Source organism: Triticum aestivum, chromosome 2A, assembly GCF_018294505.1.
Source record: "Triticum aestivum cultivar Chinese Spring chromosome 2A, IWGSC CS RefSeq v2.1, whole genome shotgun sequence".
Taxonomy (NCBI): Eukaryota; Viridiplantae; Streptophyta; class Magnoliopsida; order Poales; family Poaceae; genus Triticum; species Triticum aestivum.
The window spans coordinates 101540885-101564539 of NC_057797.1; positions in this window are offsets into that span (position 1 = coordinate 101540885).

The following is a 23655-nucleotide window of genomic DNA, read 5'->3' on the forward strand; positions in this document are numbered from 1 at the left end:
AATTCTGTTAGAGTTATGACTAGAGGTGGTAGAATGACTCAGGAACTTTTGTATCCTGAAGGCCACCCTAAGAGAATTGAGCAAGATTCTCTGAGAAATAATGTGGATGCACCTAGTCCTTCTAATAGGAAGAAAAAGAAAAATGATAGGACTTTGCATGCTTCTAGTAAACCTATCGCTGAACCATCTGAGAATCCAAATGATATTTCTATTTCTGATTGTGAAACACAATCTGGTAATGAACCTGAAACTAGTGATAATGTTACTGATAATGTTCATGATGATGCTCAACCTAGCAATGATAATGATATAGAAATTGAACATGCTGTTGATCTTGATAACCCACAATCAAAGAATCAACGTTATGATAAGAAAGGCTTTGTTGCTAGGAAACACGGAAAGGAAAGAGAGCCTTGGGTTCAGAAACCCATGCCTTTTCCTCCCAAACCATCCAAGAAAAAGGATGATGAGGACTTTGAGTGCTTTGCTGATATGATTAGACCTATCTTTTTGCGTATGCGATTAACTGATATGCTCAAAATGAATCCTTATGCTAAGTATATGAAAGATATTGTTACAAATAAAAGAAAGATACCGGAAACTGAAATTTAGACCATGCTTGCTAATTATACTTTTGAGGGTGGAATACCAAAGAAACTTGGAGATCCAGGAGTACCCACTATACCGTGCTCTATTAAGAGAAACTATGTTAAAACTGCTTTATGCGATCTTGGAGCCGGTGTTAGTGTTATGCCTCTCTCTTTATATCATAGACTTGATTTGAATAAGTTGACACCTACTGAAATATCTTTGCAAATGGCTGATAAATCAACTGCTATACCTGTCGGTATTTGTGAGGATGTGCCTATTGTAGTTGCAAACGTTACTATTTTAACAAACTTTGTTATTCTTGATATTCCCAAGGACGATAGTATGTCTATTATTCTTGGAAGACCCTTCTTTGAATACTGCAGGGGCTGTTATTGATTGCACTAAAGGCAATGTCACTTTTCATGTTAATGGTAATGAGCATACGTTACACTTTCCGAGGAAACAACCTAAAGTTCATGGTATCAACTCTATTGGAAAATTCCATCGATTATATTTGGAGGTTTTGAATTTCCTCTTCCTACTGTCAAAAAGAAATATGATATTCTTATTATTGGGGATGTGCATATCCCCGTTGAGGTAACAAAGTGTTATTCGAAACTTCTCCAGTTCCATGTTATTCGGAATGAGTTACTTAACAAGACTTGATCAACCTTGTTTGTGGATTCCTTTTGATGAGCATGAGATGGATGAAACTAGAAGGCACAACCTTCTGTACCCCACTTTTACTTTCTGTTATTTATATTAAATAAAATAAAAATAGTATTTTCTGTCTGTTATCTGATTATCCGTGCAATATAAAAATACCCCGAAAATGAAAGTTCTCCAAATGCCCTAAAATTTGAATATGACTTTTTCTGGAATATTTGAGAATATTTGGCACCAAGAACACAGCAGGGGGGTCATCCACCTGCCACGAGGGTGGAGGGCACGCCATACCCTTGGGCGCGCCCCCTGCCTCGTGGGCCCATAGTGGCCCTCCTCCACTTATCCTTTCACCCACACACTCCTTATTCCTCCCACAAACATGAATAACCAGCTCAAACCCGAGTCCAAGCTCGTTTTGCTGCAATTTTTGATCTCCTTGCTCAAATCACCTCTCATAAAACTGCTTGGGGAGATTGTTCCTTGGTATGTGACTCCTCCATTGGTCCAATTAGTTTTTGTTCTAGTGCTCTATTCATTGCAAATTTGTGCTTCCTAGGTGACCATGTTCTTGAGCTTGCATGTCAAATTTATATGGTTCCAAGTAGTTTCGATGCATGATATAGGCTCTAGGCACTTGTAGGAGTAGTTGCTATCAATTTTGTTGAGTTTGGTTTACTTTTATTTTGAAGTTACTAAAAATTTTAGAATTTTTCAGAAAATAATGAAGAGACTTTTGAGGGGCTCATCGAGCCAAAGCTCGAAGGAAAAGACACCGAAGCCGAAATATAATCTGCCTTGCACCGCAGAGGTTCGGTCGTGTGAATGGCCTTCCGATGATTTCTTGAGAGCAGCCGAGATTTATGAATTGGCTAAGAATGTAGGCCTCACCGCTCTCCTCCACGACCAACGCGGTCAGTATCTCTTACTCACAAATATCTTTGTGCAAAACTTTCATTTCCATTCTAGGAGCTCACCACCTACGGTGGAGTTTTATTTATATGATGAGCATGAGGAGATGTCACTTTATGAGTTTTGTCGAGTTTGTTTGGTCCCTTTTGTGGGCACAACAGAGGAACCACATCGCAGCGATGTGGATGGGTTTATTGATATCATCACTGTATGGGAAACGAGGAAGGTTTCCGACGCATGAATCACTAGCATACATTTTCCTGTTTTATGCTATTTCACATTATTTGCTAGTTGTTACTTAATTGGTCGCGGAAACTGTGGAAACCTTAGTGTTCCTGATATTATTATTTTGCTCCATGGTTTATTCAGTGATAACTCTGTTAGTATGGGCGGCATCATTGCTAAAGTTAAGTTTGAACCGTACAAAGGGCCCCATCTTTGGAGGCATCTATGCTTCATGCCTAGCTGCACATTTTAATATACCTATTAGGCATTATGAGAAGGAAGACAAATTGCTGCTTCATGCTTATTTAGATTATAAGAGTATGGTGGCACATGATTTTATTGTTAAGAATAGGGAAGGAGAGCTTAAATACAAATTGTTCTTTGATAAACATCATCCTGAGACTATTACATTGCCTGCTCCTTCCTGGTTTGATTTATCTGCAGGCCAGTACCTTGTTCCATTAGAGGCTATTCATGCCTATTGGAACCCTACATCAGCCACAGAGCCAGAGCCGGAACCACAAGTTGATCCTCCACGACAGTCTAATTACCATTGGGATCCAGAAATGATTGCCAACCAGTGGCAGTCAGAGTTCTCTTCATCTTAGTACGACCCCAACTACTATTATGGATATCCGCCGGGCCAACCGTGGCCATAGAACAACTTAAGCCAAAAGCCTAAGCTTGGGGGAGTACGTATTTCTCACCGACATTATATTCATGTTCACACACTCATTGCTAGATGTCGGTGCTCATACTTTTTCATTGTATCATCCATGCTAGTTTATTTCCCTTTTTATGCTTTCTTCTTGTGTGTTTAATAAACCTTAAGAAAAACCAAAAAAATTAGTTGTAGCTTTTAATTAGTTTACTTTCCATGCTTGTAGTAGTAATTAAAAAGGAAAACCCAAAAAGATTTCCTGTTCTTCTTTTGCTTGTTGGGAGCTTTCCCGTGTAAATAGTTTTATTTCTTTTCTTTGGGGGTCGATAGGAGAAGACCATAATTAAATTGTTGAAGTGGCTCTTATATGCATTATTGTTGATCTGACAAAAGAACCCATATTGCCTTGTCTTCTCCTATTTATTGAATGCTTGCAGATTCCAGCTTAGTCCAATGCATGTGCACTATTATTATTATTCACATCATTCAGTCGTGCAAGTGAAAGGCAATTATGACGATATATGATCGACTGACTGAGATGAGAAAAGATGGTATGAAATCGACCTCTCTTGTTTTTGTAAATATGATTAGTTCATAGTTCCTCATTCCGCCTATTATGAATAAACATGTTTGCAATGACAACTAGAGATCATAGTTTTTTGTGCCATGCTTGATTAGCTGGGAGCTTATAATGGTTTACCTTGCGTGCCAACATGCTATTAAAATGGTTATGATGTGGTATGATAGGGTGGTATCCTCCTCTGAATGATTTAAGTGACTTGACTTGGCACATGTTCATGCATGTAGTTGAAACAAAATCAACATAGCCTTCACGACATTTATGTTCATGGTGGATTATATCCTACTCATGCTTACATTCGGTGCTGATTAATTTTAATGCATGTTCATGACTGTTGTCGCTCTCTAGCTGGTCGCTTCCCAGTCTTTTGCTAGCCTTCACCTGTACTAAGCGGGAATACTGCTTGTGCATCCAATCCTATAAACCACAAAGTTATTCCACATGAGTCCACCATACCTACCTATATACGGTATCTACCTGCCGTTCCAAGTAAATTAGTATGTGCCAAACTCTAAACCTTCAAATAAATATCCTGTTTTGTATGCTCGAATAGCTCATGTATCAACTAGGGTTGTCTGTATCTTCCATGTTAGGCGGGTTATTCTCAAGAGGAGTGGCCTCCGCTCCTCATTCACGAGAAAAATGGCTGGTCACCGGGATGCCCAGTCCCATGCTTTATACAAATCAAATCAAAATAATTGCAAACAAAACTCCCCTTGGGACTCTTGTTAGTTGGAGGCACTCATTGTTTCGAGCAAGCCATGGATTGATGCTTGTTGGTGGAAGGGGGGGGGGGGTATAAATGTAACGCCCTCGATGCGGCTATAGCTCCCACGTGTTGAGGCACGACTTAGAGACATAACCGCATTGAAAGCAATGTCGCAAGTTAGGCAATCATCACAACATCCCATGTAATGTATAATAAAAGGGGGAGATACATAGTTGGCTTACACTCGCCACGTCACATCAAAGTACATAAATAACATCCATCATTCAAACACTCATGGCCCGACTACGGCGCCAAAATAGAAAAGAACCCAACATGCGACAAGGCCCCGAATCAAACACCAACTAGGCACCACTACTGATCATCAGGAAAAGACACGTAGTAACGTTGAGAGTCTTCGTCGAACTCCCACTTGAGCTCGTACTCGTCACCTGGAGCGGAATCACCTGGACCTGCATCTAGAGTTATAGTATCTATGAGCCACAGGGACTCAGCAATCTCGCACCCTCGCGATCAAGACTATTTAAGCTTATAGGAAGGATAGGCAAATATATATGTGGAGCTGCAGCAAGCGACTAGCATATGTGGTGGCTATCTTATACGCAAAAGAGAGCGAGAAGAGGAAGCAAAGCGCGAGCGAGAATCTAGAAGAACAACCTGCGCAAGCATAACTCCAACACCGTGTCCACTTCCAGGACTCCACCGAGAAGAGGCCATCACGGTAACACACTCAGTTGATTCATTTTAATTAATTAAGGTTCAAGTTATCTACAACCGGACATTAACAAATTCCCATCTGCCCATAACCGCGGGCACGGCTTTCGGAAGTTCAATCCCTGCAGGGGAGTCCCAACTTAGCCCATGACAAGCTCTCACGGTCAAAGAAGGAATAGACCTCCTCCCAAGACATTCCGATCAGACTCGGTATCTCGGTAACTCAAGACACTTCGACAGGTTAAAACAAGACCAGCAACACCGCCCGAATGTGCCGACAAATCCCGATAGGAGCTGCACATATCTCTTTCTCAGGGCACACTCAGATTGTCTTAGGTACGGGTAGGCCAGCCCAGAGTTGCCCCTGGTGGCCACCAGCAGCTGACAGGTGGACCATCACTCAGAGGAGCACTGGCCCGGGGGGGGGGGGTTAAAATAAGATGACCCTTGAGTCTGCAGATCCCAAGGGAAAGAAAAGGCTAGGTGGCGAATGGTAAAACCAATGTTGGGCATTGCTGGTAAAGCTTTAATCAAGGCGAAATATCAATGGGTTCCCATTATAACCCAACCGCGTAAGGAACGCAAAATCCGGGAACATAACACCGATATGACGGAAACTAGGGCGGCAAGAGTGGAACAAAACACTAGGCGAGAGGCCGAGCCTTCCACCCTTTACCAAGTATATAGATGCATTAAGATAACATAGCAATATAATGATATCCCAACAAGTAAATAAATGATGTTCCAACAAGGAACGACCTCCAATCTTCACCTGCAACTAGCAACGCTATAAGAGGGGCTGAGCAAAGCGGTAACATAGCCAATCAACGGTTTGCTAGGACAATGGTGGGTTAGAGGTTTGACATGGCAATTTGGGAGGTTGACAAGCAAAAGGTAGGCATCGTAGCATTGGCATAGCAAAAGAGCGAGCAAACTAGCATAGCAAAGATAGTAGTGATTTCGAGGGTATGATCATGTTGCCTGCACAGTTGTCAGAGTTGACTGGATCCTCAAGAGCAAACTCAACGGGCCCCTCGTTAGCGAACTCATCTCCTGGCTCTACCCAAACAAGACAAACAAGCAACAAGGATACATTCAACCACGTGCAAGAACAAGCAATATGATGAAATGATGATATGCTATGCGGGATGCAAAATGCAAGATATGACAGGAAATGCATGGACCTGGCCTTGACTTGGAATTCCAAGGGTGCCATTGGAAAGATGATATGAAATCGCTTGAAAACGATATAAAGAACGCCAGAATCGGAGTTACGGTTTGGAAATGGCAAGCGATTCAAAAATTGACACCGGCCTGCGATTTACAGCAAGTAGGCATCTAAATGCAACGAAAAGAACATGCTACAGCCACCAAACATGACAACAAAATACATGGCAGGGATGCACAGAAGATGCTTAACAAAAGACTAGCACTGAGCCATGGCCAATTCATCCATTATGAGGTTCAAACAAGCATGGCAAAAACGCAAATGCAAAACAGATTTCAGACTTTAGTGAAATTAACACTTGTCTGGAATTTCAGATCACGAAGCCCTCTTCGAAGCAGCAAAACAACATGAAACATGACCTGATTAAGACAAGTAAGAACATGGCATGGAGCTACTCAACAAGCTTAACAAAAGACCCAAAGTGACCTGGGGCCAAAAGGGTTCACAAAATATACTAACGGGCACACGAACATAGCTAAAACACAATCAGTTTTCAGACTTAGTGAAAACTGAGACATGCTGAAATATAACTCACGAAGGCACACAAACGAGCTCGATGCACTCACCACGGTGCAAGTCATGGCAAGGAAAGCATACATCCATTAAGAAGGCATAAAATGCAAGCTAGACATGGCAGGAACAATGACATAACATGCACGGATCAACTACAATAACATCGGCAAAATCGCAAACAAGTTGACGATCTGCCTAGATTCACAACGAAGCAAAAGTAGAGCTTGATTCACTCAAGCTAGGGTGCTCCGTAATTACAAACAAAGGCATGGATGGATAGAGCATAACATGATTAACAAAAATCCTTTACTGATCATCCTCAAAAGAGGCACGGATCACCAGGAAACAACACGAACATATGGCATCATGAACTAAATAATCCCAGACTTAGTGAAAACTACTAAGTCCCTGAAAACAGATTTACCGGGTGCCTCACTTTGCAAGCTTGCACAAGTCACCACACACATCCTAAAAATGCATGGGTTGCACCTCTGGAAAGAAGACAAAATCTTTAACAAAACATATGAAGGACTCACAGGCATATTATGCACACAATAATCATGGCAAAAATGACAAAAGTCTAAGATGAACTAGCAGATCTGACAATTAACTCACGAAGCCTCCTTCTAACAGAATTTTGGGCATCAAGATGAACTCAAATGAAAATGATGCAATGGAATGAAATGTGTACTCATCGAGGCGAACATTACGATATACTATATGTCCAAAACGGAGCTACGGATGCAAAGATACAGCCGGTCAAAGTAGGCATAAAAAATTAGGGTTTCGGGAAGAGAAAGTCAACCGAGATGCTCAGATCTAGATCCAGATCGGGGCTGCACTGTTCACGGGCACGGACTTCGAGGTCGCCGGATTCTTCGCCGGAGTTCGTCGGGGATCGCCGGAGCTTCGAGAGGAGGAGGCCGGACGGCGGGGCCGGCCGGATCCGAGGCGCGACGGGGTAGCGGCGGCGATGGCGAGGTCGGTGGCGACCGGGCGGCGGCTCGACGGCGCGGGCTCGGAGCTGGGCGGGGTGGCGGCGAGGTGCGGCGATCGCCGGCGTCGAGTGGCGGGGAGGCTCCGGCCACCGGGCGCGGGGACGGAGGAGAGAGGCGGGGGCGCTCGGGTGAGGAGGCGGCGGCCCAGACGAGGCAGCGCGGGGGCCAGGGATGGGCCTGGCGGGCCAGCGGCGGAGGCGAGTGGCGCGGGCCACGTGGCGGGAGGCGGTTGGCTGTGGCGGCGGGGCGGACAAAGTCCGGCGTGGCTGGACACGTTCGGTGCGCGGCGAATCCGATTTTTAGGGTTTCGAGAGGGGGAGATTATCCGAAAACGGGGGGGCTATTTTTAGGCATAAGTGGAGCTAGGAGAGTCCAAATGAGGTGCGGTTTTCGGCCACGCGGTCGTCATTGAACGCTCTAGGATATGGAGCAGAGTTTGGTGGGTTTTGGGCCAAATTGGAGGGGTGTTGGGCTGCAACACACACGAGGCCTTATCGGTCCCTCGGTTAACCGTTGGAGTATCAAACGAAGTCCAAATGATACGAAACTTGACAGGCGGTCTACCGGTAGTAAACCAAGGCCGCTTGGCAAGTCTCGGTCCAATCCGGAAATGTTTAATCCCCACACATGAAAGAAAGCTAGAAATGACCACCGGAGGAGAATGAAGCGTCGGAATGCAAAACGGACAACGGGGAAAATGCTCGAATGCATGAGATGAACACGTATGCAAATGCAATGCACATGATGACATGATATGAGATGAATGACAAAGACAATAACACACGGAGATAAAGACCCGAACCCGAGAAATAAATATAACTTAACGCCGGAAATGACAAGAGTTGGAGTACAAAAAAGGGAAAGTTACATCTGGGGCGTTACAACACTCCACCACTACGAAAGGATCTCGTCCCGAGATCTAGGACTGAAAGAACTCCGGGTACTCAGAACGGAGGTGATCCTCCCGTTCCCAGGTAGCTTCACGGTCGGAATGGTGTGACCACTTGACATAGTCTTCACATCCGAACAAAATGAACGAATGCATTCCTCTTGAAATGGTCACATATCCATAAATTGAGAAGCCACATAAAATTAAGGTAGAAGAATTAAATCAACAAGGTACGGCTCAAGAACGAATAATCGGTAAGAAATCCCAATCTCAAACCAATATCCGTGGAAGAAGAACTAGAGCTACGAGAATTCCCACCTATGAAACTCCCGAACTTTTCCGGTTATGCAATCAGGTGTTGGGGATACAGGGGAAGCATAATATCTCACCCAAACTAGCAATTCCTACATCCAGCTGTATCGATCCTTCAACACATAACCAAGAAACCTTCGGAAACCATCTACCTCAACCTTCGAAAAGCATCCATTATACAAGTTATGGCGATACTCCCGAACTCCCGCCCAGTACTGGGTGGCGTCGAGGTTATCTCACCAACGAACTGCATAAAGGAGATTTTCGATGTCGGCGAACATATCTCAAGTATTCCAGAATTGCAACGATAAAATTATGATGATAACACCTGAGAGCTCAACTCCCCAGGACACTTCCACTAAACCCCTGACAGGAGGCACCAAGACAATGTTCTCATCATAAGCCATCGGAACGATTCCAAGATACTCGCGTGATCCTAAAATTTTTTTTAGTGAAATTTGAGAAGAGAAGAGTCAGAACTCTACGTCAGGATGCCTTACCAGAGCGATGAGGAGACTGGGAAGTAAAAAGAATTCCTAAACTCTCCGCTATATATTTCCTAAAGACTCAAAACATTTTTCTAGACACAACTCGGCTGCTAAAAACGATCAAGCAATGGGGCTCCTAAGGTGGGGGAAGGCTCTGATACCAACTTGTAACGCCCTCGATGCGGCTATAGCTCCCACGTGTCGAGGCACGACTTAGAGACATAACCGCATTGAAAGCAATGTCGCAAGTTAGGCAATCATCACAACATCCCATGTAATGTATAATAAAAGGGGGAGATACATAGTTGGCTTACACTCGCCACGTCACATCAAAGTACATAAATAACATCCATCATTCAAACACTCATGGCCCGACTACGGCGCCAAAATAGAAAAGAACCCAACATGCGACAAGGCCCCGAATCAAACCCCAACTAGGCACCACTACTGATCATCAGGAAAAGACACGTAGTAACGCTGAGAGTCTTCGTCGAACTCCCACTTGAGCTCGTACTCGTCACCTGGAGCGAAATCACCTGGACCAGCATCTGGAATTATAGTATCTGTGAGCCACTGGGACTCAGCAATCTCGCACCCTCGCGATCAAGACTATTTAAGCTTATAGGAAGGATAGGCAAATATATATGTGGAGCTGCAGCAAGCGACTAGCATATGTGGTGGCTATCTTATACGCAAAAGAGAGCGAGAAGAGGAGGCAAAGCGCGAGCGAGAATCTAGAAGAACAACCTGCGCAAGCATAACTCCAACACCGTGTCCACTTCCAGGACTCCGCCGAGAAGAGGCCATCACGGTAACACACTCAGTTGATTCATTTTAATTAATTAAGGTTCAAGTTATCTACAATCGGACATTAACAAATTCCCATCTGCCCATAACCGCGGGCACGGCTTTCGAAAGTTCAATCCCTGCAGGGGAGTCCCAACTTAGCCCATGACAAGCTCTCACGGTCAACGAAGGAATAGACCTCCTCCCAAGACGTTCCGATCAGACTCGGTATCTCGGTAACTCAAGACACTTCGACAGGTTAAAACAAGACCAGCAACACCGCCCGAATGTGCCGACAAATCCCGATAGGAGCTGCACATATCTCTTTCTCAGGGCACACTCAGATTGACTTAGGTACGGGTAGGCCAGCCCAGAGTTGCCCCTGCTGGCCACTGGCAGCTGACAGGTGGACCAACACTCAGAGGAGCACTGGCCCGGGGGGGGGGGGGGCGGGGGGTTAAAATAAGATGACCCTTGAGTCTGCAGAACCCAAGGGAAAGAAAAGGCTAGGTGGCGAATGGTAAAACCAATTTTGGGCATTGCTGGAAAGGCTTTAATCAAGGCGAAATATCAAGGGGTTCCCATTATAACCCAACCGCGTAAGGAACGCAAAATCCGGGAACATAACACCGATATGACGGAAACTAGGGCGGCAAGAGTGGAACAAAACACTAGGCGAGAGGCCGAGCCTTCCACCCTTTACCAAGTATATAGATGCATTAAGATAACATAGCAATATAATGATATCCCAACAAGTAAATAAATGATGTTCCAACAAGGAACGACCTCCAATCTTCACCTGCAACTAGCAACGCTATATGATGGTCTGAGCAAAGCGGTAACATAGCCAATCAACGGTTTGCTAGGACAATGGTGGGTTAGAGGTTTGACATGGCAATTTGGGAGGCTGACAAGCAAAAGGTAGGCGGGATGCGATGTGGGATGCAAAATGCAAGATATGACAGGAAATGCATGGACCTGGCCTCGACTTGGAATTCCAAGGGCGCCACTGGAAATATGATATGAAATCGCTTGAAAACAATATAAAGAACGCCGGAATCGGAGTTACGGTTTGGAAATGGCAAGCGATTCAAAAATTGACACCGGCCTGCGATTTACAGCAAGTAGGCATCTAAATGCAACGAAAAGAACATGCTACAACCACCAAACATGACAACAAAATACATGGCAGGGATGCACAGGAGATGCTTAACAAAAGACTAGCACTGAGCCACGGCCAATTCATCCATTATGAGGTTCAAACAAGCATGGCAAAAACGCAAATGCAAAACAGATTTTAGAGTTGGTGAAATTAACACTTGTCTGGAATTTCAGATCACGAAGCCGTCTTCGGAGCAGCAAAACAACATGAAACATGACTTGATTAAGATAAGTAAGAACATGGCACGGAGCTACTCAACAAGCTTAACAAAAGACCCAAAGTGACCTGGGGCCAAAAGGGTTCACAAAATATACTAACGGGCACACGAACATAGCTAAAACACAGTCAGTTTTCAGACTTGGTGAAAACTGAGACATGTTGAAATATAACTCACGAAGGCACGTAAACGAGCTCGATGCACTCACCACGGTGCAAGTCATGACTAGCCAAGCATACATCCATTAAGAAGGCATAAAATGCAAGCTAGACATGGCAGGAACAATGGCATAGCATGCATGGATCAACTACAATAACATCGGCAAAATCGCAAACAAGTTGACGATCTGCCCAGATTCACAATGAAGCAAAAGTAGAGCTCGATTGACTCAAGCTAGGTGCTCCATAATTGCAAACAAAGGCATGGATGGATAGAGCATAACATGATTAACAAAACTCCTTTACTGATCATCCTCAAAAGAGGCACGGATCACCAGGAAACAACACGAACATATGGCATCATGAACTAAATAATCCCAAACTTAGTGAAAACTACTAAGTCCCTGAAAACAGATTTACCGGGTGCCTCACTTTGCAAGCTTGCACAAGTCACCACACACATCCTAAAAATGCATGGGTTGCACCTCTGGAAAGAAGACAAAATCCTTAACAAAACATATGAAGGACTCACAGGCATATCATGCACACAATAATCATGGCAAAAATGACAAAAGTCTAAGATGAACTAGCAAATCTAACAATTAACTCACGAAGCCTCCTTCTAACAGCATTTCGGGCATCTAGATGAACTCAAATGAAAATGATGCAATGGAGTGAAATGATGTACTCATTGAGGCGAACATTTTGATATATTATATGTCCAAAAGGGAGCTACAGATGCAAAGATACGGCCGGTCAAAGTAGGCATTAAAAATAGGGTTTCGGGAAGAGAAAGTCAACCGAGATGCTCAGATCTAGATCCAGATCGGGGCTGCACTGTTCACAGGCACGGACTTCGAGGTCGCCAGATTCTTCTCCGGAGTTCGTCGGGGATCGCCGGAGCTTGGAGAGGAGGAGGCCGGACGGCGGGGCCGGCCGGATCCGAGGCGCGGCGGGGTAGCGGCGGCGATGGCGAGGTCAGTGGCGACCGGGCGGCGGCTCGGCGGCGCGGGCTCGGCGCCGGGCGGGGTGGCGGCGAGGTGCGGCGGTCGCCGGCGTCGAGTGGCGGGGCGGCTCCGGCCACCAGGCACGGGGACGGAGGAGAGAGGCGGCGGCGCTCGGGCGAGGAGGCGGCGGCCCGGACGAGGCAGCGCGGGGGCCAGGGATGGGCCTGGCGGGCCAGCGGCGGAGGCGAGTGGCGCGGGCCACGTGGCGGGAGGCGGTTGGCTGCGGCGGCGGGGCGGCCAAAGTCCGGCGCGGCCGGACACGTCCGGTGCGCGGCGGATCCGATTTTTAGGGTTTCGAGAGGGGGAGATGATCCGAAAACGGGGGGGGGGGGCTATTTATAGGCTTAAGTGCAGCTAGGAGAGTCCAAATGAGGTGCGGTTTTCGGCCACGCGATCGTGATCGAACGCTCTAGGATATGGAGCAGAGTTTGGTGGGTTTTGGGCCAAATTAGAGGGGTGTTGGGCTGCAACATACACGAGGCCTTATCGGTCCCTCGGTTAACCGTTGGAGTATCAAACGAAGTCCAAATGATACGAAACTTGACAGGCGGTCTACCGGTAGTAAACCAAGGCCTCTTGGCAAGTCTCGGTCCAATCCGGAAATGTTTAATCCCCACACACGAAAGAAATCTAGAAATGACCACCGGAGGAGAATGAAGCGCCGGAATGCAAAACGGACAACGGGGAAAATGCTCGAATGCATGAGATGAACACGTATGCAAATGCAATGCACATGATGACATGATATGAGATGCATGACAAAGACAATAACACACGGAGACAAAGACCCGAACTCGAGAAATAAATATAACTTAACGCCGGAAACGGCAAGAGTTGGAGTACAAAAAAAGGGAAAGTTACATCTGGGGCGTTACAACACTCCACCACTACGAAAGGATCTCGTCCCGAGATCTAGGACTGAAAGAACTCCGGGTACTCAGAACGGAGGTGATCCTCGCGTTCCCAGGTAGCTTCACGGTCGGAATGGTGTGACCACTTGACATAGTCTTCATGTCGTGGATTTGTCTCGTCAGATGTACTTAGTGTCAGGACTTAGTCGCGAGGCCAACGCATCTATGTGGTAGCTTGAGAGGGGTTGAGCGGAATCGAGAGACGCAACACAAGACAAGGGTTTAGACAGCTTCGGGCCCCGGGAAACATCATCCGGTAAAAACCCTACATGCTGTTTGAGGCTAGGTCTCATTATCATCACGAGGGAGTCGCCGTAAACCGGCTCTCCTCTTTGTGTCTAGCCCTAGAGATTATTTATTGTTGTCTGTAGCTTCTCCCTCTTTGGGGAGCCCTGCCCCTCCTTATATATGTTGAAGGGGCGGGTTACATGTGGAGTCCTATTAGGATTAGGACTAGTCTCCCTTCTAATACAAATCGGATACAAGTCCGGGTCTTCCTTGTAAAGTAAATATTCCTCACGCCTTTTCTCTTAAATCGGCCCACCATAGCATGATCCGGCCTTCCATAAACCGCCCGTTGGGCCACCGGGTCTTGTCGCTCCTCTGACCCGCCTGCCGGATTACTAATGGACCGTAAACCGCCATGTCCAAGTGGGTTGCCAGTGAATCGCCAAACTCTAGCCAGGTCATACATCCGGCGGTTTATACCGCGGGCTATATCCCCGACACTTCACATCCGAAAAAAAATGAAAGAATGCATTCCTCTTGAAATGGTCACATATCCATAAATTGAGAAGCCACGTAGAATTAAGGTAGAAGAATTAAATCAACAAGGTACGGTTCAAGAACGAATAATCGGTAAGAAATCCCAATCTCAAACCAATATCCGTGGAAGAAGAACTAGAGCTACGAGAATTCCCACCTATGAAACTCCCGAACTTTTCCGGTTATGCAATCAGGTGTTGGGGATACAGGGGAAGCATAATATCTCACCCAAACTAGCAATTCCTACATCCAGCTGTATCCATCCTTCAACACATAACCAAGAAGCCTTCGGAAACCATCTACCTCAACCTTCGAAAAGCATCCGTTATACAAGTTATGGCGATACTCCCGAACTCCCGCCCCAGTACTGGGTGGCGTCGAGGTTATCTCACCAACGAACTGCATAAAAGAGATTTTCGATGTCGGCGAACATATCTCAAGTATTCCAGAATTGCAACGATAAAATTATGATGACAACACCTGAGAGCTCAACTCCCCGGGACACTTCCACTAAACCCCTGACAGGAGGCACCAAGACAATGTTCTCATCATAAGCCATCGGAACGATTCCAAGATACTCGCGTGATCCTAATTTTTTTTAGTGAAATTTGAGAAGAGAAGAGTCAAAACTCTACGTCAGGATGCCTTACCAGAGCGATGAGGAGACTGGGAAGTAAAAAGAATTCCGAAACTCTCCGATATATAATTCCTAAAGACTCAAAACATTTTTCTAGACACAACTCGGCTGCTAAAAACGATCAAGCAATGGGGCTCCTAAGGTCGGGGAAGGCTCTGATACCAACTTGTAACGCCCTCGATGCGGCTATAGCTCCCACGTGTCGAGGCACGACTTAGAGACATAACCGCATTGAAAGCAATGTCGCAAGTTAGGCAATCATCACAACATCCCATGTAATGTATAATAAAAGGGGGAGATACATAGTTGGCTTACACTCGCCACGTCACATAAAAGTACATAAATAACATCCATCATTCAAACACTCATGGCCCGACTACGGCGCCAAAATAAAAAAGAACCCAACATGCGACAAGGCCCCGAATCAAACCCCAACTAGGCACCACTACTGATCATCAGGAAAAGACACGTAGTAACGCTAAGAGTCTTCGTCGAACTGCCACTTGAGCTCGTACTCGTCACCTGGAGCGGAATCACCTGGACCAGCATCTAGAGTTATAGTATCTGTGAGCCACAGGGACTCAGCAATCTCGCACCCTCGCGATCAAGACTACTTAAGCTTATAGGAAGGATAGGTAAATATATATGTGGAGCTACAGCCACTAGTAGAAAAAGGGCCTATTGTCCCGGTTGGTAAGGGCCTTTAGTCCCGGTTGGTGAACCGGGACTAAAGGGTCGGTACTAATGCCTCCCCCCTTTAGTCCCGGTTCAATCCAGAACCAGGACAGAAGGGCCTCCACGTGGCCTGTCCCCTGAGCCCAGGCAGGAGGGCCTTTGGTCCCGGTTGGTGGGACCAACCGGGACCAATAGGCATCCACGCGTCAGCGTTTATGTGGCTGTGGTTTTTGTTTTTTTTTGAAGGGGGGGGGGGTTTGGGGGGTTTTGGGGGGTTAATTTAGGTGTTTCATATATTGTGCTATAGCTAGCTAATTAATAGAGAGAAGTGTCCTCTCTTTTGTCCGTGCTTGGTCGACGCTACGTACCATACATACATACGTATAGAGAGGACTAGCTAGACACGCTAGCTAGCTAGTAAGCAAACAGAAGATCGTCATGAACATATATGCATACAGAGAGAAGTGATATCGACCACCTCTCCTTCTCCGAGAGATTGGTCGAACAAACAAGTTCTCGTATATCTATCCGACACTATCGGCTACATATATACAATAATTATCTTTTACAAATATATAATCTCCTAAAATAGGGACGCGTGGTCCACATAGTATTCTCCGTCTTCAGCGATCACGTGGTCAAGAAAGAATGCTGCCAATTCCTCTTGAATTGCTCGCATGCGATCTGGTGCTAGGAGTTCATCCCGCATCCGAAACATCTAATTTTAAGAAGGGGGTCAATACATATATATATATATATATATATATGAATGAATGAAACTCAACACAAATGATGGTAATAAAATGAAATTGTGAATATTGTTATTTACGCACTTCATATTGTTTGTCGGAGTAGCCCCGCTCACAGGTCGTGTGGCGGATGGACTCGCAAATGTAGTATCCACAGAAATCATTCCCTTGTTCCTGCCACAACCACTTCACAAGAAATAGAGGTCAATCAAACTGATAATTAGCAAGCATGCTAAATGGTATTGATGAAACTAGCGCTTGAATCACTAGGAGATGCCTGGAATATGCTACTATATAGTACTTACTTTCAGGTGCCCACAAGCTGTTGGATTTCTTCAATACTTTGACACTATAGGAACCCTCGACCCTGAAACCTTCGACCCTTGACCCCTTAACGACCCTCGACACTCTACCCTAGTTCCCGACCCTCGACCCCTCGGCGATCCTCGACACCCTCGTTATATCGACAACGACGCAAGATACATATACATGGGAAAATAATGTTATCGGGCAGGGGGTATCGGTACCCCCCCCCTCGTGTCAAAGTTTCTTCTTTCTCCTCTATTCCTTTCTTTCTTCTTCTCCTCTTCTTTTCTTCTTATCCCTCGAGAAAGGAAAATAAGGAAAAGGAAGAAAAGAGGAAGAAGGAAGAAGGAAGAAGAAGAAGAAAAAAAGAAGAAAAAAAAGAGGAGAAGAAGAAAAGAATAGAGGAGAAGAAGAAAAAATAGAAAAAAATTCTATTTTTTCTTCTTCTCCTCTATTCTTTTCTTCTTCTCCTCTTCTTTTTCTTCTTTTTTCTTCTCTTATTTATTTCTCCTCTTCTTCCTATCCCCTCTTCTTCTCCTTTCTTCCTCTTCTTTTTTCCTTTTTCCTCTCATTCTTTTTCTTCTTCTTGTATTGCTTGTTTTTTTTGCATATGACCATTCATACATTTTCTTTGCATATGCTTTGCATATAAACATACATACATATGAACATACATACATACATATAAACATAACATACATACACAAAAAATTCTAAAAATCTGCCTAAAAAAATCTAAAAATCTGCCTAAAAAATTATATGAAAAAAAGCATACATCATCCATCCATCCATATAATGAACATATACATCATCCATCCATCCATATAATCAACATATGCATATGAAAAAAATTATATGAAAAAAAATTATATGAAGAGGATCGAGGGGACAGGGAGGAAAGGAGGTCGCCGGAGCCGGACCGAACGGGGAGGAGGGGCGGCGTCGAGGCAGGGGCGGCAGTGGGGGCGGGCGCCGGCGACGACGTCGACAATGGTGGGGACGGGCCGGGGCGCAGGGGCGCGGCCGTGCGTGCTCAGGGATGGGGCAGGGGCACGGGGCGGCGGCCGGCGTGGGCTCGGGCGCGGGGCAGGGGCACGGGGAGATGGGGATGGCGGCCGGCGGCGGCGACGGCGACGAGGAGCGCGCGAGTGATTTGGGCAGCCTGGCGGCGGGGGCAACTGGCTAGGGAGGCGAGGGAGATGTGAAATTTTCACAAGTCCTGGTTATATAGCAAGGGCATTAGTCCCGGTTGGTGGCACCAACCAGGACTAATGCCCCCTTTAGTCCCGGTTGGTGCCACCAACCGGGACCAAAGGCCAATTTTCAGCAGCCCAAAGGGCGGGAAGCGGCGGCCTTTGGTCCCGGTTGGTGGCACCAACCAGGACCAAAGGCCTTGTGCTGCCCCGCGCCAAATGTTTAGTCCCACCTCGCTAGTTGAGAGGGAGCCGCACCAGTTTATAAGGTGCGGTGCGGCTCCCCTCTCGAGCTCCTCTCTAAAGCAGGCTTTCGGGCCTAACTCTGCCATCTGTGCCTGTGGGCCTACTGGGCCTTCCACGGGCCTGAATCCTGGCCCATAGGGTTTCTAGTCGTATTCAGGCCGTGGGGGCCCAGTAGGTGGCATTTTTTTGTTTTTTTGTTTTATTTGTTGCTTTATTTAGTTTATTTTGGTTCTACTTACAACAAAATACTTATTGTTGCTATTTTTATTTTTTTTCAGTTTTTTGTTCTGTTTTCTGCATTATTTAGTTTTTGTTGTTTTTTGCTTTATTTTTTAATTCTTTTTGCTTTTAGTTTTAGAAAAATTATAAACTTTCTGTTAGTGCCATTAGTTTTCAAATCTGAAAACTCTTTTTTTGTTTCCTTTGTTGCTTTATTTATTTTATTTTGTTTCTACTTACAACAAAATACTTATTGTTGCTATTTTTATTTTTTTTCAGTTTTTTGTTCTGTTTTCTGCATTATTTATTTTTTGTTGTTTTTTTGCTTTATTTTTTAATTCTTTTTGCTTTTAGTTTTAGAAAATTATAAACTTTTTGTTAGTGCCATTAGTTTTCAAATTTGGAAACTCTTTTTTTGTTTTCTTTGTTGCTTTATTTATAAACCGGTGTGAGCGCCCTTCGGTTGGCGAGGTTTTAAAATTCATAGTTTTCAAATGAACTCTGAAAAAGTTGGCATAGCATGTGCATATACAAAACGGACAATGGTATCATACTCGTCTGTTACAAAGTTGGCATGTTATCATCATAATAGTTGCGGGAGAAAGTCTTCACCTTTTCTTCGCTTGTGTCGTTTGCTTATTGCGCCGTAACCATGGATAATCTTCATCGTTTATCAGGATGCTTGGGTCAGCCTTGACTTTGAAGGGGGGAATTTCATGAAACTTTTCATACTCTTCAGACATGTCTGTCTTGCCCTCCACTCCCAGGATGTCCCTTTTTCCTGAAAGAACTATGTGGCGCTTTGGCTCATTGTATGATGTATTCGCTTCCTTATCTTTTCTTTTCCTCGGTCTGGTAGACAGGTCCTTCACATAGATAACCTGTGCCACATCATTGGCTAGGACGAACGGTTCGTCAGTGTACCCAAGATTTTTAGATCCACTGTGGTCATTCCGTACTGTGGGTCTACCTGTACCCCGCCTCCTGACAGATTGACCCACTTGCACTTAAACAAAGGGACCTTAAAATCTACTCCGTAGTCAAGTTCCGATATGTCTGCTATGTAACCATAATATGTGTCATTTCCATTGTCGGTTGCTGCATCAAAGCGGACACCGTTGTTTTGGTTGGTGCTCTTTTCATCTTGGTCAATCATGTAAAATGTATTCCCATTTATCTCGTATCCTTTCCAAATCATTACAGTCGAAGATGGTCCCCTGGACAACAAGTACAGCTCATCACAAATAGTGCTGTCACCTCTGAGACGTGTTTCCAACCAACTGCTGAAAGTCCTGATGTGTTCACATGTAATCCAGTCTTCGCACTGCTCCGGGTGTTTGGAGCGCAGATTGTTCTTGTGTTCATCGACATACGGGGTCACCAAGGTAGAGTTTTGTAGAACTGTGTAGTGTGCTTGAGACCAAGAATATCCGTCCCTGCATATTATTGAGTCCCTTCCAAGCGTGCCTTTTCCAGTCAGTCTCCCCTCATACCGCGATTGAGGGAGACCTATCTTCTTAAGTCCAGGAATGAAGTCAACACAAAACCCGATGACATCCTCTGTTTGATGGCCCATGGAGATGCTTCCTTCTGGCCTAGCGCGGTTATGAACATATTTCTTTAGGACTCCCATGAACCTCTCAAAGGGGTACATATTGTGTAGAAATACGGGCCCCAGAATGACAATCTCGTCGACTAGATGAACTAGGACGTGCGTCATGATATTGAAGAAGGATGGTGGGAACACCAGCTCGAAACTGACAAGACATTGCGCCACATCACTCCTTAGCGTTGGTATGATTTTTGGATCGATCACCTTCTGAGATATTGCATTGAGGAATGCACATAGCTTCACAATGGCTAGTCGGACGTTTTTCCGGTAGAAGCCCCCTCAATGCAACCGGAAGCAGTTGCGTCATAATCACGTGGCAGTCATGAGACTTTAGGTTCTGGAACTTTTTCTCTGGCATATTTATTATTCCCTTTATATTCGACGAGAAGCCAGTCGGGACCTTCATACTGAGCAGGCATTGAAAGAATATTTCTTTCTCTTCTTTCGTAAGAGCGTAGCTGGCAGGACCTTCATACTGCTTCGGAGGCATGCCCTCTTTTTCGCGCAAGCGTTGCAGGTCCTCTCGTGCCTCAGGTGTATCTTTTGTCTTCCCATACACGCCCAAGAAGGCTAGCAGGTTCACGCAAAGGTTCTTCGTCACGTGCATCACGTCGATCGAAGAGCGGACCTCTAGGTATTTCCAGTAGGGTAGGTCCCAAAATATAGATTTCTTCTTCCACATGGGTGCGTGATTCTCAGCGTCATTCAGAACAGCTAGTCCGCCGGGACCCTTTCCAAAGATTACGTGTAAATCATTGACCATAGCAAGTACGTGATCACCGGTACGCATGGCGGGCTTCTTCCGGTGATCTGCCTCGCCTTTGAAATGCTTCCCTTTCTTTCGACAATGATGGTTGGTCGGAAGAAATCGACGATGGCCTAGGTACACATTCTTCCTGCAGCTTGCCAGGTATATACTATCGGTGTCAAGTAAACAGTGCGTGCATGCATGGTATCCCTTGTTTGTCTGTCCTGAAAGGTTACTGAGAGCGGGCCAATCGTTGATGGTCACGAACAGCAACGCCTTTAGGTTAAATTCCTCCTGTTTGTGCTCATCCCACGTACGTACACCGTTTCCATTCCACAGCTGTAAAAGTTCTTCAACTAATGGCCTTAGGTACACATCAATGTCGTTGCCGGGTTGCTTAGGGCCTTGGATGAGAACTGGCATCATAATGAACTTCCGCTTCATGCACATCCAAGGAGGAAGGTTATACATACATAGAGTCACGGGCCAGGTACTGTGATTGCTGCTCTGCTCCCCGAAAGGATTAATGCCATCCGCGCTTAAAGCAAACCATACATTCCTTGGGTCCTTTGCAAACTCATCGCAGTACTTTCTCTCAATTTTTCTCCACTGCGACCCGTCAGCGGGTACTCTCAACTTCCCGTCTTTCTTACGGTCCTCACTGTGCCATTACATCAACTTGGCATGCTCTCCGTTTCTGAACAGACATTTCAACCATGGTATTATAGGAGCATACCACATCACCTTCGCAGGAACCCTCTTCCTGGGAGGCTCGCCGTCAACATCACCAGGGTCATCTCGTCTGATCTTATACCGCAATGCACCGCATACCGGGCATGCGTTCAGATCCTTGTAGGCACCACGGTAGAGGATGCAGTCATTAGGGCATGCATGTATCTTCTCAACCTCCAATCCTAGAGGGCATACGACCTTCTTTGCTGCTTATGTACTGTCGGGCAATTCGTTATCCTTTGGAAGCTTCTTCTTCATTATTTTTAGTAGGTTCTCAAATCCTTTATCAGGCACAGCATTCTCTGCCTTCCACACCAGCAATTCAAGTACGGTACCGAGCTTTGTGTTGCCATCTTCGCAATTGGGGTACAACCCCTTTTCGTGATCCTCTAACATGCGATCGAACTTCAGCTTCTCCTTTTGACTTTCGCATTGTGTCCTTGCATCGACGTTGTCACATCCCTAGTTCTGGTATGACCTAGACTAGCTAGTCATTTGTGCATCATGTTTAAATTTCATTTAAATTTGAAATGAGGATTGGTGGAACCCTCAGAATCATTTTTGAAAATGACCCAAATAAAAATTTCTCCAAAAGGGTCCAAGAAAATGCTCATGTTGCTCTCTGAAAATATTGGACAGAGATAAAAATCAAACCCAATATTTTTAAGAGCTCATGGATATTTATTTTGGCCATTTGGAATTAATGCATAAATATTTGCATTGGAAATATATTAGTTATATATATTAATATATGTCCAAAAATTATGCCACCTGTTGGGGAGCTCTGGAATAATATATCTAGCTCCTGCAAAAATTGGCATAAGGTAATAAAATGATTTAATATTTTAATTAAATCAAAACAAATGTCAGAAAAATTAGAAAACAGAAAAGAAGAGAAACTTACCTGCGGCCCAGCTCCTGTGCGGCCTGGCCGGCCCAGCAGCCAGCGCCGGCCCAGCCCACTGGCCTCCTCTGTCGTCTTCGTCCTCGACAGAGGGAGGGGAGCGTGCCCGGCGCGCGCGCGCCACCGCGCCACGCCACCAGCCTCCCTGCTTGCCTGGCGCCCTTCTCGTCGCCCTGGACGCCCTGCAACATCGCCACGCGCCGCCCCGGTCCTCTTCCACTCTCTCTCGCTCTCCCTCCTCCCCTGGACATCTCCCTCTCCCCGCACCCGAAGCACTGCCGCCGCCGCAGCTCACCACCGACGCGCTCCCCGCCGTCCCCTCGCCCTCCGTAGAGTCCACAAGCTCCTCCACGACCCCCTCCACCTCCTCGTCGAGCCACGCACCTCCGGACGGCCTCCATCGTCGCCACCCTCGTCGTCTTCATCGCCGGCTGCCCGAGATCGCCGACGATGCTCCGGCCGCACCAGTGCTTCCCCGAGCCCGTTGACGCCTTCGTTGGATCCACCGTGAGCTTCTTCCCGTTTCCCCTCTCTTCTTCCCTTCGTTCCCGCGCCGTAGCCCCGTTCCCCACCATGGCCGAAGCCATCGCCGCCACAGCTCCTCGCCGTCGTGGCCACAGCCGCCGCAGGCCGCAGCCGAGCTCGCCGTTGCACTCAGTGCACTCTGGCGAGTCGCGCGACCCCTCGCAGCCTCCCTAGTGCCCCGCAGCCCGTTCCCGATCGAAGCCGAGCTCCGGCCGCCGCCGCGAGCTTTGCTCCGGCGAGCTCCGGCCTCCCCAGCTCCTCCCACCTGCCCCTCCAGATGCGCGAGAGCCCCCCGTGGGCCGGTATCGCGGACGCCGCCGCGTCCAGAGGTCGCCGCCGAGACCTCGCGGCCTGACGGTGGGCCCCGTCGGCAGGTGATTAGCTTAGTGCTAATCACCGTTAACTAACCCCCCCTGACACTGACAGTGGGCCCCGCGCCACTAACTTTTAATTAGGATTAAATTAACCCTGTTTAACCCCCTGTCACTGACGTGTGGACCCCACACGTCAGGTTTGACCCAGCAGCCGCAGTTGACTGCTGACGTCGTGCTGACGTCATGCTGGCGCAATATATATTTCTGGATTTAAATTAAATCAGGAAA